We start from the raw sequence: 17,539 nt of genomic DNA on the forward strand, positions 1-17,539 counted from the left end.
TGAGTTACTAGTATGACATCAAATGTGATGGAGACATGATATTATGCAAGAATAAATCCTGTAGCTTTATGATTGTGCTAGAGCAGAGTTGTTATCTTATTTTGTAAACAGAAACATTTCAAAATATCCAGATGATGAAATTCAACCCAACAGACCTTACCACTTGGGGAAAAAAGTCAAACAAAAAAGATCAAAAACGTTTTATAGACTATGATCCTTTCAAATGTTATTCACAGCATACGTACTGTATGTCCAAAACTGTGCCACTGAGACTGTGCCACTCAGACTGTAGGACCACAGTGCAGTGGTCCTACAGTCTGAAAGTTGACTGTCTGAACTGAAAACCCGATGACCCTCAGCCCCTAACGGCACATCACACTTATCTTATAGTATCTCAATATGAACAAAATAAAGTCAACTAAATTACACAATAAGCCATTATTACACACAATGAATTGAACATACAGTATGGAGGCAGGACAATGCATACAACAGTATCATAGAACAACTCTTGGTACCCCATGTCGAGGAGCCATAACAATGTGATTCTCATCCTTTTTGACCTAAAGCACCACTATCACAGTTAGTTTTTAGAAAATATCTACTACAAATGTGCTATATTTGACTTCTTGTCATCTTTTCGTACAAATCCCAAGCACAAAAACAATCAACAATATAAGGAGAACACAAGTATAGAAAACAAAATCGTCTGTGTTGCTCGCTGCTTGCGGATGACTATAGTTTACAGGATTATGCTGAGGTGTGGGGTTGACTTTATTATGCTGAGGTCTGTAGTTGACTTGGTTATGCTGAGGTTTGTTGACTTGGTTATGCTGAGATGTGGAGTTGACCGGTTTATGCAGAAGAGTGGAGTTGACTTGGTTATGCTGAGGTCTGTAGTTGACTTGGTTATGCTGAGGTGTGGGGTTGACTTGGTTATGAGGTGTGGAGTTGACCGGTGTATTCAGAAGAGTGGAGTTGACTTGGTTATGCTGAAGGTCGTAATTGACTGAATTATGCTGAGGTGTGGAGTTGACTTGGTTACTCTGAGGTCTGTACATGGATTGCTTACGCAGTGGTCTGTAGTTGACTTTGTTAGAGCAGCACCCCTCCTGGATCACAATGAACAGCAGCAGTCCAAGACAAGCAAGGTGACCGCATGTGTTTCTGATGCTCTGTAACTGGAAATCAGAAGCATTACTTTCGAAGCGATTTCGGACATCCAAGAGTGGCTGGTTTTCTTCCACAGAAAAGTCTCTGATTTCTCTTAAAAGGTTGGTCGTGATCTCATAGGTATAAGATGGATCATATCTCCTATAATTTGCAGTTCCATACGTCCCATAATGCTGTGTTAGGTACACTCTTTCTATTGTTGGCAAATCTGCGTCCTGCTCCCTGACTCTGAATATGATGCGGTCACTGTTTGTTCCTTCGTAGTCTGCTGGTGGGTCGATGACATAATCTGGGAGTTGCTGAGCAGTGTTTGGATTTAGATTGCCAACAGTGAAGTACCGGTGTCTGTACGGCAGTTGGTCCAGCAGCTCGTCAAAATTGCCATAATGATGTGAGCCGTAATCTTCATTGTCTGGATCAAAGGTTAAATGTATGACATTGTTTCTGTCGATATCAACAGCATTGGCAAACCAGTGGAGCAGCAGGAGACTGTGTCTGGGCACAGACTGGCCAAAGCTGATTTCCTTCAAATCATTGATTGAGTTGAGCTGTTGGAAAGCTGACACAGTGGTCAGGGTGAGGAACAGAGCTACACAGCAACGTGTGACTCTCCCTGCCATCCTCATCCTCCTGTAACAACATGGAATAACTCGTTAGTCGAATTAGTCATTCATACTGTACAATCTCAACCATGTATCCAATCTTTATTTTCACAAATCAATTCACTTTTTATATTTTATGATTGTCAGTGATTATATTCTAACGCCTAAAGCATGGGTTTGTTGTTTTTCCACCCTTCCTTAAAGCAATATCATGTTGTCGAAAACATTCTATGGTTACTATTCTTCCAGCTAACACAGGCAGGACAGGTTTTAGACTCCGCAAATGTCACAGCAAGTGCAGTCTTACCAAATTAAAACCAGTGCTTCAATTGAAAAGTTAGTCCCTTAGTATAAACGTCTTTATTTGAACTTCTGCAGTGTTGCATTTAATTGCTGTCTGCCTGTTGCATCAGGAAGGAATTCCATTGAGGAAAAAATGCAACTTGGCCGGTTTTAACGATGTGTTCAATTCAGGTTAGTTTAAATTGTAAAGTGGAGAAAAGTGTATATAAAATATAGGCTGTTTTTCAGGTGATACCAAGCAGTACTAACAATGAAACAGATTTTTGTACACTTATAACAAGAGTACACTTATAACAAGACTGGCTCAGTCAAGTGCAGTCCACTCTAAATCACATCTAACTGAAACTGCCTACTGCATTATGTCTAAACAGGGAAACTAGACAAACAAGACAGGGCTTAAATACTTCACTCATGTTGAATAAAAGCTGAGCTAAATCAAAAACAAGGAGACAATGAAAGTACTCACCTGTTTTAGTCCGCTGCCATTAGGTATCTGATCTGTGTTTGTGTGATAGCAGTAGTAACTTCCCTACAGTACCGTTTCCTCAAATGAAACCGGGAAAACAGGTATTGGGCATTTGATACTGACGTTTCAAGCAGCTGAATCATCAAAGAAATGTGCTGATCTTTGTTAGTATTATTATAAGTGTTTACTCAATGTGCAAAAAAAAATGTATATATTACTGTATTTATAACTTTTCTCTAAAGAAAAAAATATTCTGTGAATCAGTTTTGTGTTTTTAGGAGCATGAGGGAAACTGTGACTGCAGAGTCACAGATTTCTTATTCATAGACCAACAAATCACTGTTTTAAACAAATGATTAAAATGACACAGAAAGAATACAAAACCAAAATGTAAAATATACTTCTTTATTTTATTTACATTATCAGTGCAAGTTCTCCTCAACAGACCACAGGTCCTGTCAGCCTGGAGCTTTGTGACTATGCCAGAATAATTGTCATAATTTAAAGAAGTTTTTTCTCACTGCAATTTTGTAGGTGATCATTTAAAGTTGAAAAGTGGAATCACTTTTCTTTTGTAAAAATGTTCTCACGAACAAAGTACTCAGTGTAGAAATTGCATTACATTTTTTTAAATTGGGGAAGAGGAGGAGAAAAAATATGGTGATAACAATAACTTAAAAATAATGGGCCTGTGTATATTCTCATTTGTCCAGGTCATAGGGACCAGTCCCAGCCTGGTCAGATGCGTACATGAACTGATGAAGCCTCTTGGATGAGAGGTGAACAGTCTTCCTAGACAAATAACTAAGTCCAGTTGCGTTCGATTTAACCTCCTTTGAAATGAATTAATGAATTAATAAATGATCATATTTAAGCTGGTGAGAAACAACAAACTCCATTGTAACAGCCAAATGCAGCCAAAACACTGTTGCAAGGCAGCACAGGAGTTGTCCTCTGTGCATGCACCTGTTGTTCATGCTCCAGGTGTGTTTGCTTTGGGACACTTGCCATGGTTACAGGGCAGTGTATCAAATCAGCAGCTCCCTCTGCTGAGGCTGCTGATTTGACACGCTTTGTTGCATTCATAAACAGTTTAATCATAACTTCATCGTTTTGTTTTTACGAAGTAGTAAAGTAAAATAGTCGAGACGTTGAAGTTTTTGGACTACAAAGACTGATGGTACTGTAAATTTTGTTTGTTACTTCTCACTGTGGCAGCAGCAAACAGCAGAATGAAGCACAGCAGTTATCACAATATGCATGCACTAGTCCAGTACACTGGACCTTCTTCCTGTATTTCCTAATCCCACCCTAGACAACATCTGACAAATACATTGAATAGTTAATGTTCTAACTTGGTTTGTACTGTATTCATGATATTTAGTTTGTTCAGTTAAGTTCAAGTTCACTTTTATGTATGTAGCACAATTAAAAAGACCTGTAACAGTCATCCAGGTTACAATGATAGAAATTTCCTACAAAGTGGAATGTGCTTCAAGGTATCTTCTACTTCAAAAGTCAAAGGCTTTAAAATGGGCTGATTGGGCTGCACTGAAAACCTTGACTCCAAGGCCTGACAGTAGTTGGTTTATTATGTCAAACATGTCATAATAAACCAATATGTCAAATTGTCAATATAAAGTAGACAGTGTAACTACTAACTAATGTAATACACAATTAATGAAACGTATGGAAGCAAAATTAAGCACACAACAGGATGTTAGAGCAACCCTTCACCTTTACCCAGGTATTAAGGTGTCACAACAGTGTGATTCTCTTTCATGTTAACCATCACTGAAAAGCATTACAATCACCCTCTGGTTTAGACAATATATCATTCTCATTTCTTGTCATCTTTGCATACTTGAGAAAAATATAACGATACAAATCACAATAAAGATAACAAACAAAAAAGACAAAAAACGAGCAATACAAGTACCAATGTCTGTACAGATGTCTGAAGTGTCAGCATCCCTGTGGTTTTGTGCGCTTTCTGGGATTTTAACAGCAACATCAGGTCGTGGGTTTCTTCTTGCCTCTCGCTGAGGCCTGTAGTTGAATTTGTTGTAGGAATACTTTGCCTGGAGTACAATGCGCAGCAGCAGTCCAAGACCAGCAAGTTGGCCGCATGTGTTGCTGATGTCCTGTAACTGGGAATCATCAATGCTCCCTCCGAAGCGATCTCTGAGATCCCAGAGTGGCCGATGGTTTTCTTCCTCTACAGAAAACTCTCTGATTTCTCTCAGAAGGTTGGTGGTGATCTCGTAGGTATACTCTGGGTCATAACTCCTGCAATTTGCAGAATGCTGTGTGAGGTACACTCTGTCTATTGTTGGTAAAACTGCGCTGTGCTCCCTGACTCTGAATATGATGCGGTCGCTGTTTGTTCCTCCATAGCCTGCTGGTGGAGCGGTGACATAAACTGGAAGTTGCTGAGCAGTGTATGCATTGAGATTGCCAACAGTGTAGTACACGTGTCCGGGAGGCAGTGGGTCCAGTACCCTCTCGTTGTCATAATAACGATGCAAGCCATAATCTCCATTAAATGGATTAAATCTCATACGTATGACGTTGTCGATATCAAGAATGTTGGCAAACCAGTGGAGCAGCAGAAGACCGTGTCTGGGCACCGACTGGCCAAAGTTGATTTTCTTCAGGTCGTTGATTGAATGGAGCTTTTTCACAGCTGACACAGAGGTCACAGTGAGGAACAGAACTACACAGCAACTTAAGACTCTTCCTGACATCCTCGCCATCCTGTAATAACATTTAATAAATGATTAGTTGACATTTTGACCTTGTTTACTGTGAGGGAAAAGCTATAAATAAGAATGCATTTGGTTAGAGCTGCACTCCAGGCAGACTTCTCTTAAATGTCACACTGAATGGAAGCCATGGTAAATGGAAAAACTAGCAATCAAATAAGAGCGCTCACCTCACTCCTCTGCTGTCATGTACAGTAGCTATGTGATCTGTGTTTGTGTCTGAGCAGTTGTAACTCCCCCTTAGGTTACTGTTCCTAGTAAATGAAACTGAAACTAGCCCAGCCCAGGGGGAGGTTTGACACGGCTGTTTTTTTCCTTCTATGCTCAAGGAACCAATAGCGCTTTTTCTCAATGTTTTGATTGGGTATGCCTGTCGTTTTCCTGTGAAAACATAAAATGTGATTGTTCGAATTTGCAGTTATTAGTGGAATGATACGGTAATGAGGTTTATTCTGTAACCATGGAAACTGCCCTGTGCAGGTTTTACTGTCTTGGATTAAAGTCTACAGGAACTAGAAGATAATATTGTTAAATATTGACCAAACTATTCCACTATAAAATTGGTTTCACTGCCTGGAAATGAAGTGAATTATTGCCAGGTTCACCACCTCACCAAATGTTACCCCCCCCCCCCTGCCTCCAAAAAAACCCACAAAAAAAAAAAAAAAAAAAAAAAAAACATTTGATACTAATGCAGGCAAATTGCAACTGTAATATTGTTAAGGTGATTACCAAATATCAAAAGTGAGTTGAACTGGTATCTATACTTCTCATGTCACTGCAGCACAATAACAAGGAGTAGTTAAAGTCAGAGCCAGCTCTGCTGCAGCTCCTACCAACGACCAGCAGGAGGTGCTGTCACACAGGTCATTGGCTTCACTCACCTGGAAGGTATCAAGCCTCTTGTAAAAGCTTTTGCGGCAGCACTACATTTTAAAGGGAGTTGGGAGTTTACAATTAGGAACATACCAAACACCAGATCAGCTGTCCAGCTCTGTGTTTGTGCACACACATAATTTGGACAAGGAGGAGGAGCCGATGTGAGGCTGCAATCACTGCTTCTTCAGAGCAATGACCAGGTCCCACACTGCTGTTTACTAGAAATCCTCCAAAATAACCAAGTATTTCCGACTTATTTGACACCTCCACACACAAACACACTTAAATTTATCTTCATATCCTGTATGGAGACTTTGGGACTCCCAGTGGGTAAGGTACGTAGATGAGTAGGGAGTTAAAAAAACACACAAAGGAAACTTTTAGTTTTTCTGTGGTCACCACCCACATCTTTCACATGGGCAGCACAAGATCAGCCTACAAGTAATGCTGTATAATGATGCTCTGCTGCTCTTCATATAACATGCATTACAACTGACACTGATACTTCAGAAGATTCATTTTTTCTTTTTTCTTTTTCCACTGAAACAGGATTTGACCGACCAAAGTTTGTCCCTCATCAAGCGTAATGATTTAACTTGTGTCCCTGTCCTCCCTTTGCAATTACAGTATTTTCCTAAATGTTCATGAACACCAGGCATTCCACTGTACATTGTCTGTAAAAGAGCGCACAGAAATGCACTTAATATAATGCACCCAGTGACTCATGCTGCTACGATCCATCATGTTTCTGTCTTATGAAAGACCTTGGACAGCTGCAAGGAACGCTGTCAGGGGTCAGCCAGGCAGCCCTTACACTCCGCCTGCCAATACATGACACCATCTTGGCTCAGCGCGGCCCAGAAAACATCAGCCGCTGCCATTGGTTTTCTGTCGCCACATCCCCCCCCATCTCCTTTTAAAATGAAGATCTTTTTTATCTGGAAAAGACCAGGTCCCCAGCAGGGCAGCAACTCTGTAACGAAGGAGCACGCCAAGTTATGTCGGATTGAACAAATGACGGTTGGCTCAGTGTGTGCGCAGGCTGGGTTCACTCAGGAGTCAACGTTTTTAAAAAGATACCTCGATAGGGAAGGAAAGAAAGTCTCGATTTTTTTTTTCTTTCTTACAAATCTTAACTAACCTCTCTGAACAACATCTGTGAAATCCTGTGTCAGCTTTCATAGTTTGAGGGTTGTCATAGAGCTGAAGCTTGCAGTGACGTTGTTTTGTTGGGTGTCAGTGATTATGGGGGCGACATAGTTTTACACTCTGGGGAGCTCGGAGAAAAGGTTAACTCAAGGATTTGGTGTGAAAAAGAAAGAGAGGGAGAGTTATTAGTGAAACATAAAGAGAGTAAAAGAGTGGCTCCAGAGAGGCGGTGATGTGGGAAACGGGCAAGAGGAAAAGTTTGTGTTTGGAGTTCCAAGTTGGAGGAGAATTGTTTGCACAAAGCTATTCAGCCCTGTAACAGTCAGTTTTTAAAAGGAGAGCAACTATGTCATGATACAAAATCAGATGAAGATACTTTGGTGAATTTATAGGTGATTTTTGTTTTGCATTGAATGAAAGAGGCAGCAGGCATGTTGCACTTATTTACCTCTGTTTCTGTGAGATTGTATTTTATCTTCACCGTGGCTTGCTTTATCTCTGGCTCTGTAAAGATATATGGTAGGAGAAGTTGTAATATCCTTTTATGGTCATGTCTGCATCATAAACAGGAGAGCTATTGTAAAGAAGACCTACCTCCACTGGGGAAGTGCACAGAGATGTGGCTGAGGTGGTTCCCAGGTAGCGGTCGAGGAAGGTTGAGGTTCCCAGGCTCAGCCTTCAGAAGAAAATGTCATTTTTGCTATCTTAAGATATTATAACCTTTAAGTGTGTTTTGCTTAATGTTAAAGACAGGAGAAGATAGTTATATCTAATCCCACTAATACATTGTCAGTTTAATCTACATTTTAAACCTGAATAGGAATGTTCAATTTAAACCAAGGGGTTTTATTGATGAAGCAGGATTTCAGAGAGAGTGGGGATGAAAAGAGAAGACTTGGTCTAAAAGGTCTAAAGAGAGGGGGCCATGGTTAGGGGGAGATGAACCATTGTAACACTGAGCACAATGAAGGTTTATTATCTCCTTATTTGGTAAGACCAGGGTTTGATCTGTTTGTATGTTAGGTTTTTTCACTCTTGTGTGTTACTGTATATACCTGTTGGTAGTTCAGTATTTTGAAGGTCCATTACAGTGCATCAGATGGGTTGGATGGATGTGGTATAAATGCTGCATTGTGTGTCGCAGGTATTCAGCACTGAGGTGCCAGCGTGCACCCGGAGAAGGACTTTATCTTGGCAGCTTAGTCTGTGATGAGATGAAACAAATCCATTTTCACGGCCTGTTGTGTGTGTTTTTTCAGGAACATGACTCTTCATCTCAAGGAATGCAGGTGCTGCCCTTAGTGTGTGTGTGTCCATGTGGCTGTGAGGTTGCACTCGAGACCTGCACTGGTGTATAATTACACTTCCTGTGAGGCTGAAGACAGCTGTTTCCTCTCCTCTTTAATCACACAAATATACAAACTCCATAAGAACAGTAATCAGCCAAAGTAATTGGTTTGCTCTCAGGTTTTAAAAATAAGTGACGGCTGCACTTTTGACTATTCAACAGAAATGCTGAGGCACCTTTCTTAAGTTTAAATTTCTTCAGCTTTTTTTATGGGATGCCAGAAATGTTTTTTGTTAATTGGATATGTGTCACTGTCATTGACATTTGCCAAAACAGTTTAGTTGTGACGCTATTATCCAATACTACTATTCTCCCTTTTAAAAAAGAATAAATATTTTCATTGTCTGTCCTCATTCTAAACCATGCAAGATCGAAACATTTAAAACATCCCTCTAAAAGTGTATCTTGGCTTTTGAAATGGAGACATTACATAATATATTATATTTTCCCCCAAAACTGTGCAGCCCTGACTCTTGGTCCAAAGTGTTTATTAGTGGCTCAAACTAAAAGAGCATCCACTTATGTAACGTCAAAGGGAATCCCAGTGGCTTGATGTGAAGTGTCTCAGGTCTGTGTGTGAGGAATGAGTGGGATGTGATGAATGCAGAGCCTGGAGAGGAGATGAGAGGGTCAGGCCAGGTAATTAGGGTTGTAAATAATCCTGGGAGTTTAGGAGAGGGACATTCAGCTGTCCCAAAGGCTGCAGTCAGTCTCCGTTCACACATCACTCCTGTCTCTTTTTTTTTTTTGCCTCTATCACTGTTAATCACCCATCTTCTCTTTAAGTAATTGTTTTCCTCTTGTTTGAACTCTGTCTCTGACGAATACCTTCTGCATCGTCTACTGTACCTTACTCCCACAGCATCCATGCTAAAGTTGACTTAGTTTGCATAGAGGCTGTGTTTTTTTCCTTCTTTTGGTGAAGAGGGGAGGTTATTTGGAGGAAGTGGGTGTGTCTTGTTGCCTTGCATGCTGAGTCACATGACAGACGTGGGTGGGAGGGGCAGGCGGGGAGCTTCCAGAGCCACAGCAGAGTTTGGCCTCTCACTGGAGCGCTGCACTTCGTCAGGGGACGACTCATACACACACACACATACACACGGTGAGTGTTTTTGCATGCTGGGAGAGTGTCTCTGCGTGGGTGTGTATGTGTGAGCTTGCAAGAGAGTGGCTGTAAGAAGAGGGAGTTTTTCTCTTTTTGTTTGTTTTCTCTTCAGGAGGAAGAGATTTGATCATCTGTTGCCTACTTGATAGATATCTGTGCATGCCTTCCATACTTGAGCCTGGTAGTTAACAAGTGTCTAAATAGTCCAGTCGTCTTCATATATACATCGGCTGTTCCTGTTGCTGCTGCTTTTAAGTTCAGGTGTAGGTACCGTTTAGCTGTGTTGTAGACGATTTTCAATTATGTGTGTGCTTGCCTGTGCATGATTACCATTGTTAAGGTTTTACATTCCCTCTGCTTTTCATCCCCTTAACGTTGCTGTGTGACAGGCTTTGTAATCGATATGTCTTTGTAACGCACATACATAGGCGAGAGAGAGAGAAAGAGAGGGATGTTCCGTCATGTTTCATCTGCCTCACTGTTTAATTTCACGTTCTTGTCCCCCCCCCCCCCCCCGTGATATTGTCCACACACTGGACGTGCTCTGTCATTACCAGATCAGCACTCAGAGGTTTGTGTGTGTGTGTGCAGCAAAGTGAGAAGTTGGCTCCACAGATGTGCTTTGTACACTTCAGACAGTACAGAAGGGAATCTAGTGTCTAGAGTTTAGTGTCCGCTTTGGAAAGTAACACTGAAGGGATCCACACAGCTAATGGTAGTCTGTGGAAAGTAGTCTTTATTCCTTTCCATTGGGAAAGGTTAGGTATCAAATTTTGACCAAAATCAAAGGGTATCCTAGTTTTTTGTTCTGTTTGAGCTGCTTTGTTGACCCTGTCCAGCTTCAGTTTCTCTTTCATGTTTATTTTTTCGTCTCTGCTTTTCTGATCAGTCAGTCTGTGTTTAAGCGGTGAGAAGCGGCGGTTGTTTGAATTCCTGGTTAAGTTGCGATGTGGCAGCAGATGGAAAGCTGAGCCTGAGCTCTGTATCATCCAGGCTTTGTTATCCAGGGTTGACCTGGGGGTTACAAGGCATAGCTCTCTGACAATATCAGCCCGATGGAAAACAGCAACCACCCTTCACCTTTTGGGAGAGTCACCAGCCTCTGCTTTGCCTCACCAGCATGCACGCACGCACGCACGCACGCACACACACACACACACACACACACACACACTCAAGCTAGACACTTTTACACAGAGGGAGCTGTTGAAAGGAGCTCTGTTGTTGCCCCCTGTGCAATGCCAAGCGAGAACAGACAGTGGCCTTTCACCAGTGTTTGATGGGATGCTGAAAAGGTCATCGTTACCTTCTGTATCTTGTGTGCCTCTGTGTGTCTGTGTGTGCCTCTGTGTGTGTGTGTGTTGTTGTGAATCAGCCAATAAGTCACTGCTGTAAGATTATGTGTCTGTCGTGGAATTCAGGATCATGATGTTGAAATGCAAAGTATTTCACGAATGTTGCAGGAGCTCTGAAATGTAAAATTGATAAGGTTTCATATCTGTAAGTCGACATGCTGTACATTCTCAAACAGCTAGTTTGTGTGTCTGTGCGTATACATCTGTCATATGCATTTCAGATGTAAACCAGGAAATACTCTGATGTAACAATGTAACAGGCCTCAATTATTTCAAGAGGGTGATGTACACACACAGTGCCCAACATGTCTTAAAACACAAACATAGTTTTTACTGTAAAATACAGCAACTATATTACTTAGTGAATACAGCAGATAAAAGCTGAAGATTTGTAACCTGCATTTCATGTGGAAAAATGGTTAAAAACAAGAACTGCATTTTAAAAACAAAGTGCGCTCAGGGGACAGAGCAAATTAGAATAGTTAGTAGTGAGATCTTTCACTGGTCCAGTCTGCTGTTGAGCTCTCAGGCTTTGTATGTGGGTCAGTCAGTCCATAAATACTGCTCCTGAGGCCTGGAGAGGACAGGCTTTATATCTCACACACACACACACACACATTGTGGATGGTGTCAAAGAGCCTAAGGACTCCTGCTGGTTGTGTTGTTGATAGAGTGATGGATGTGTGTTTTTGTGCAGCTTCACACATACAGTGAAATGTTTTATTAGTGGCTTTGGAGACCTTGAACCTTTCCCATGTTAACACTGAAAGACAGCTGTCTGTGAGTTGAACATACTGATCTGATGAGATGCCGTTGTACTTTTTCTAGTCAGTTTCATCCTTTTTTATAAGAATATTGTGGTTCTATTTCTTTCTGAAACTGCTGCATGTCAGCATTCACCTGCATGTGGAAATGTTTGACATCTTCTGGTTGGTGTCCCTGAGGTGAGGCATGTGTGAGGACAGAGGTTAGATTCCTGGCCCTGCGGACCCACGCCCGCTGTCAGCCAACCGTTTCACTGATACACTCTGACCTGCACACTAAGATAAAGAACTGCTACCACTACCAGGCTAATGACTCTAACAACTCCTGTCAGAGAGCAGCTAACGGATAATAGCCAGCTAAATCATTATTAAGCCGGCTCAGCCAAGAGCCTCAGAAAATGGGCAACTTCCTGTTTCATTAAGCTGTTGTGTCAACACACTTAAGGGTTAATGTTTAGCAGTTGCTTTGGCCTACAATATTGTTTTTTGAGGTTTAAAACCGAGTCAGTTGCACACTTATGTAAAGAATGTTGCATTGTGGTTAAACTGCTTTCTTTAACTCTAGATATCCAACTAGAAATTGAATAATAAAGCCTTGCATTTAGTTCATAAGGGTACTTGCTCTTTCGTCATGAAATATTGGTTAAACCTTGCAAAAAGTACCGGACCTTTTTTTGTGAGTTGCACATTGTCAGAGACAGTGGAAGAACCTAGAAACACAACAGCTCTCTTGTGCGCCGCTGCAGTGTGGAGCTGAACACATTCCTCTGGCAGTCTAGACAAACCTGTGGGCTTCTACTGTCATTACTGCAATTTACAAACATTTCTCAACCGTCTGCAAAGTAACACTAGCTGCTGAAGCTGCTGTAGCTGCTTGCACCGACACGGATACTACTTGGGCCTTTTTAGAGTCAAACTAACGCGACTGCAGTGAGAACGTCAGAGACGGACGCGGGCTAGTTTGCAGCTCTGGAGAGGTGACAAGTAGTTAACATACAGCGTGTATGACTTACACACTGTTAATTAGTAGAAGAAAGCATACATATGCGATACACAGACAGATGCACACATACGCTGACCGTCCGATGTCAGGTAACACAATGAGAGAGTTGGGGTCAAAGGGCACATTACTCCAGAGAGCTCAGTGATGAGGACTCTGGGAACGGGGCCTTGCTGCACAAACACTCTGACTCTAATAACACAACAGACCATGTTTGCACTGCCACCACTCCAATTTCCCCCTTTTATTAAGGGATTCACTGTCAGAGGGTGGGAAAAAAGTGTTTGTGTGTGTGTGTGTACGTATGTGTTTATGTCTTTCCCCTGGGTCTGTCGCAAAAACCCATGTGGTCTGGGGTATCTAATTGAGTTTGTGCTGGAGGGCTGCTCGGAAACCCCAGTTCAAAGTCATTTAATGGCCACATGCACTTTATTCTCTCTGCACAAGTTTCTCAGTTGTGTTTGTACCACCTCTTCCTCTTGTGGGAAATCAACCGTAAAAAAAAAAAGAAAGAGAGAAAAGCTGGAGAATCACTGAAATTGAAAAGGCCTCCCAGAACCATTTTTGATTTTTATCAGGGTGAATAAGCTTTGCAGCAGCCCACGCAGTTCTGAGGAAGCATCTGGGTCACCATCAAAACGAATGTAGTCATGTTAAGACGAGACTCGACTGCAAACCTCCTTTGTCCTGTCTGGGAATGTAAATAAAGGACAAAAAGAGCAGATGTTTTTAAAGAGGGACCATAAAAAGATTTTAAACCAGAGCAAAGATGCAAACGGCCCAATTAGTGGATTAGTCCACTAATGTGTGTTTGACATAAAGCTCCATACAAATGACTTGAATTGAGAGTACATAAGTATAAAGTTCCTCCTCACTTGGAAGGGCTGCGTATGGTGGTGGATACCTGCTCCCCCTCGTATGTTGCACAGTTGCATAGTGAACGCCTGGCCTGCTTTGAGATGACATCATTTTTTGCACAAAGAATACATGTTCATTTCATCATTTTTCAGAACGAACCGTTTTACTGAATATAAACTTTCACATTTACCTTTTTGCAAACTTAATTATGAGAATTATGACATGGTAGTATGATTTTTGTTTATTGTTGGTTGTTGTGAAGAAGAATCAATGTAGTTCATTCCTATTAATAGTTGATGAACTCATTCAAGAAAAATGAAGAAAACATACAAAACATGACTCATTAAATTGCAGAAATTGTCTGAAGGGAAATAATTTGTGGAGTCAGAGTTGTAAGAATTGAATGAGTCACTCTTCTAGATAACAAACACACTTCTTCTGGATTCCTCTCCTGTGATTCAAGGCACTTTTTGTACAGAGGGTCAAACCACTAGTTTGTCATGATTGCGGGGGTGGTGGGGGGATCTTTTCCAACCTAAACTGGGAACATGACCTCTGACCTGCTGGCCATGCTGTCAAGATCAACACCCTGGGCAGCTGCGATACGGCTCAGTGGTTCTGACCACATCTCCACTAAACATAGATGACACAGTCAGTGGTCCTCATAGTTCTGGGCAGTTCTGGTGCCTTTTTAAAGCAGATATGCAACAGACAGGGACACGTTTAGTGGCTTCCAACTGTATTTACATCCCTGTTTGGAGGTCTGTGTGTAGTTAGAGAGGAATGCCCCAGGCTCAAAAGTGGAATCAATCACAAACTCTCGACTCTCCTCAAAGTATTTTTTCGTTTTCCTCCCTCCTCCTCCATTCTACACTCCTTCCTCTGTCCTCCTTGTTTTGACCTTATCTTTTTTTTTGCCTCCCCCTCTTTAGTGGTCCTCTTCCTCCTTTGCTTCTACCCCATTATCTCACACTCCTGCCTTCCTCTGCTGTTTTATGACTACCTTTTCTCTTTTTCATTTACTTCATGCCTTTATCCCCCCCCCCCTGCTCTCATTTGCAAAATGTTTTGTGGTATAGGATAGGATATTTACAGTACAAAAAGCGGAACAATCTGATACTGCTTGAAGCAAGAAAAAAGTATTCTTTAGTGCCTGTAATTGAAAACAGGATCACAACAAGTCCTCTGACTCATTCACTGCTTTCAAATTTCTGAAATTAATTTTGCTTTCTTACAGACTCAAAGGAAACACATTATCAATGCCATCCCATGTCTGTACCAGATACAGTACAGGGCAAAAACTTGTAGTTAACTCTTAAATCGATGATGCACGGTGGATGTTGCTGACCTGCAGCAGAGAGAGGCTAATTTCCCTCGAGGCAAAAGTGTGTAAACAAAACCACAACATTTGGCCTGATAGCATCAATCAGACAATACTCAGTTTACCTGCTGGTCCTGCTGAATGTGGGCTATTACATTCCTATCCAACCTGGCATTAACCTGTGCTGTGTCAGTCAGGCCAGTGTTTGGCTGGGCCGGGCTAATGTCCATTAGCTGTTAAGCCGTCATGTCATTCCTTATTACAGGGTCGTGCTCCAACTGGTCAGTAAACACCTGTTTGGCAGGACATCATGGATGGACAGGGGGCACTGAGTACCCCCGTCTGATAGATGGTCTGTGTATCCAGATGTTTAATGATAGGCTGCTCCAAGAGTCTGGTTTTATTCAGCCTTAAAACACCAGAATTGAGACAGTATGCTCCACTCACAGCTTGACGTGCTTATGTCAACATTGCTTCACTGTGGTCTTTGTAGTTTACTGAAATGGATGACACAGGACTGAAACACTTTACTACCTGTAAAGAAAGTGATTTATTTTCATTGTTGGATGGATCAGGGTTTCCCACAGTTGTGGCCCAGCACTTTGTGTGTGTTTGCCAAGTAGTTCACAGTGCTTGACACCACTTTGACTTGCGCAAATGGGCGGTGCCGTTGTGTGTAGTCATGAATGACAGTCAATGATTCTCTGAAGTTTGCTTGCTTCTGTCTAGGAAACTTGCTAGTTAAGATGCAGGAGACAACTCTACTTTGTCTTTTGGTGGCTTCAGTATTTTTCCAGCCACTCTAGGAGATTAGTGTGTGTTTACTATTTGTTACTGAGAACAGACAGCTTGTTAATACCATAGATGTGGGCAGCATTGTTCTCAGTACCCTGTTCTCAAAAAAGGAAATGAGACTTGTGTTCAAGGCCAAGACCTCGTATCAAATACAGATACTGTGATGGTTTGGACACATAAAGCCTTCGAAAAACTGAACTACTGACCAGAGTGTAGGGATCAGATCCTCAAGCCCCTTGGGCTTGGTCATGACTCATGACCAAAAACTCTCAGGAGCAAACCATCATGTATTATGTTACTGATCGAGGTGATTGTTTTAGTGTTTTCAGTTCTAAAATATGTCTGCCAATTGTCTATTTTTAAGTTTCAAAAGATAGATTGTGGTTATTTTGTAGGCGTAGCTGCTGTTGGATGATATTTTAGTATCAAGTGTTGATCATCATTGACCTTGGTCACTTACTGTCTGTTTGTTTTGATGCTCTGGCGTTGTTGCAGCCCTACCCGTCAATGTGCACTTGCCGTGGGCCAACATCTCTGTTTACAGCACATATGTCACGGAAGCACTGAAAGAGAAAGATTAACATGAAGAGCAGCAGCCAGAGGATAAAAAGAACAAAGGTTGTGTGAGGTGACATAAAAGTAATCAAAAGGAAGGACAACCAATGTAATGTTCAAGATAAAAGCCAGATGAGAGCAGAGGAGGAGGAAGATAAAGGAGTAAAAGGAGAAGATAAAGGAGTAACGTGGAGTTGAACAGCAGAGACAATGGAAAACAAAGAGATTGAGTGTAGAGGGGAAATTGATGACGGGAGAGAGTCAGTATGTGGAGGAGAGGAAAGGGTGAGGTTGAGAGAAAAAGACACTAGCTGAGGTATGGGAATGCGGGAGGTGCAGAGGAGAGGTGGAGGGCAGTAAGTTGCTGACTGACTGCTGGAACAGGATGGGGAAGTGGTGAAGGAGGCCAGGAGAGCTGCTTCCATAGGTGGGTCTCTATGACACATACACTCACACACACAATGGAGCACATTATAAAAGTAAGACTCAGTGCTGAATATGAACTAGTGTTGGATTTCCACAGGAGTGTTTTTCTTCCCTGAATCTCATCCATTAATCAATGCAGTGCCAGTTTGACGTGCGTGGAGCTCCCACTAGCAGCGGTGCCGTTCCCTGTTGATTTGTTCCCCAAGTGATACAGTACAAGGGAACTGGCTAAGTCTGGACTTTTTTTTTTCCATGTGGCAGGACAAGTGTTGCGGGGTAAGATTTGTGGCAGAGCTGGAATCCAATTGCTGTTAAACTCTTGGCAGCCAGTGTGTGTGTGTGTGTTCACATTGGCGTGTACCTACAGGTCATCTGTGTGGTCACATACAGTAGAAGAAAGACAAGAGCGAGCGCATACGAGGCCATGTCGACCTCTGCATTTAAATCGACATACTCAAGCATGTACTGAGTGCGTGAGTGTGAACGCCAGGCTAGCAGGGCGAGTGTATCGGGTTTCAGAATCAGCCCTCTCTCTCTTTTCCACTCGCATTAACAGGACAGTACCACTGCGCTGTGTAGAGCGAGGGGACGGGAGGCCTTGTGAGGGGCGGCAGCCACTCAAACTACTGGACATACAGACCGAGACATAAACACTGTAAATTCTTCACCTACACT

At 42.0% G+C, this 17,539-nt stretch overlaps 1 protein-coding gene across 10 annotated transcripts in view; it reads left to right on the forward strand.

Annotated features, from left to right (window-relative positions):
- septin9a (septin 9a) overlaps nt 1-17,539 on the forward strand; it is an 87,437-nt gene that overhangs the window by 54,349 nt on the left and 15,549 nt on the right. The window contains exon 1 of one of the 10 annotated variants that reach the window (XM_083977800.1): nt 9,747-9,787. The exons of the other annotated variants lie outside the window; for them this stretch is intronic. The gene's annotated coding sequence lies outside the window, so the exon portion shown is untranslated. Of the gene's footprint in view, nt 1-9,746; nt 9,788-17,539 lie in introns of those variants that run through there. 10 annotated transcript variants of the gene reach the window in all.

This window comes from Trachurus trachurus (assembly GCF_905171665.1).
Source record: "Trachurus trachurus genome assembly, chromosome: 8".
NCBI classification, from domain to species: domain Eukaryota; kingdom Metazoa; phylum Chordata; class Actinopteri; order Carangiformes; family Carangidae; genus Trachurus; species Trachurus trachurus.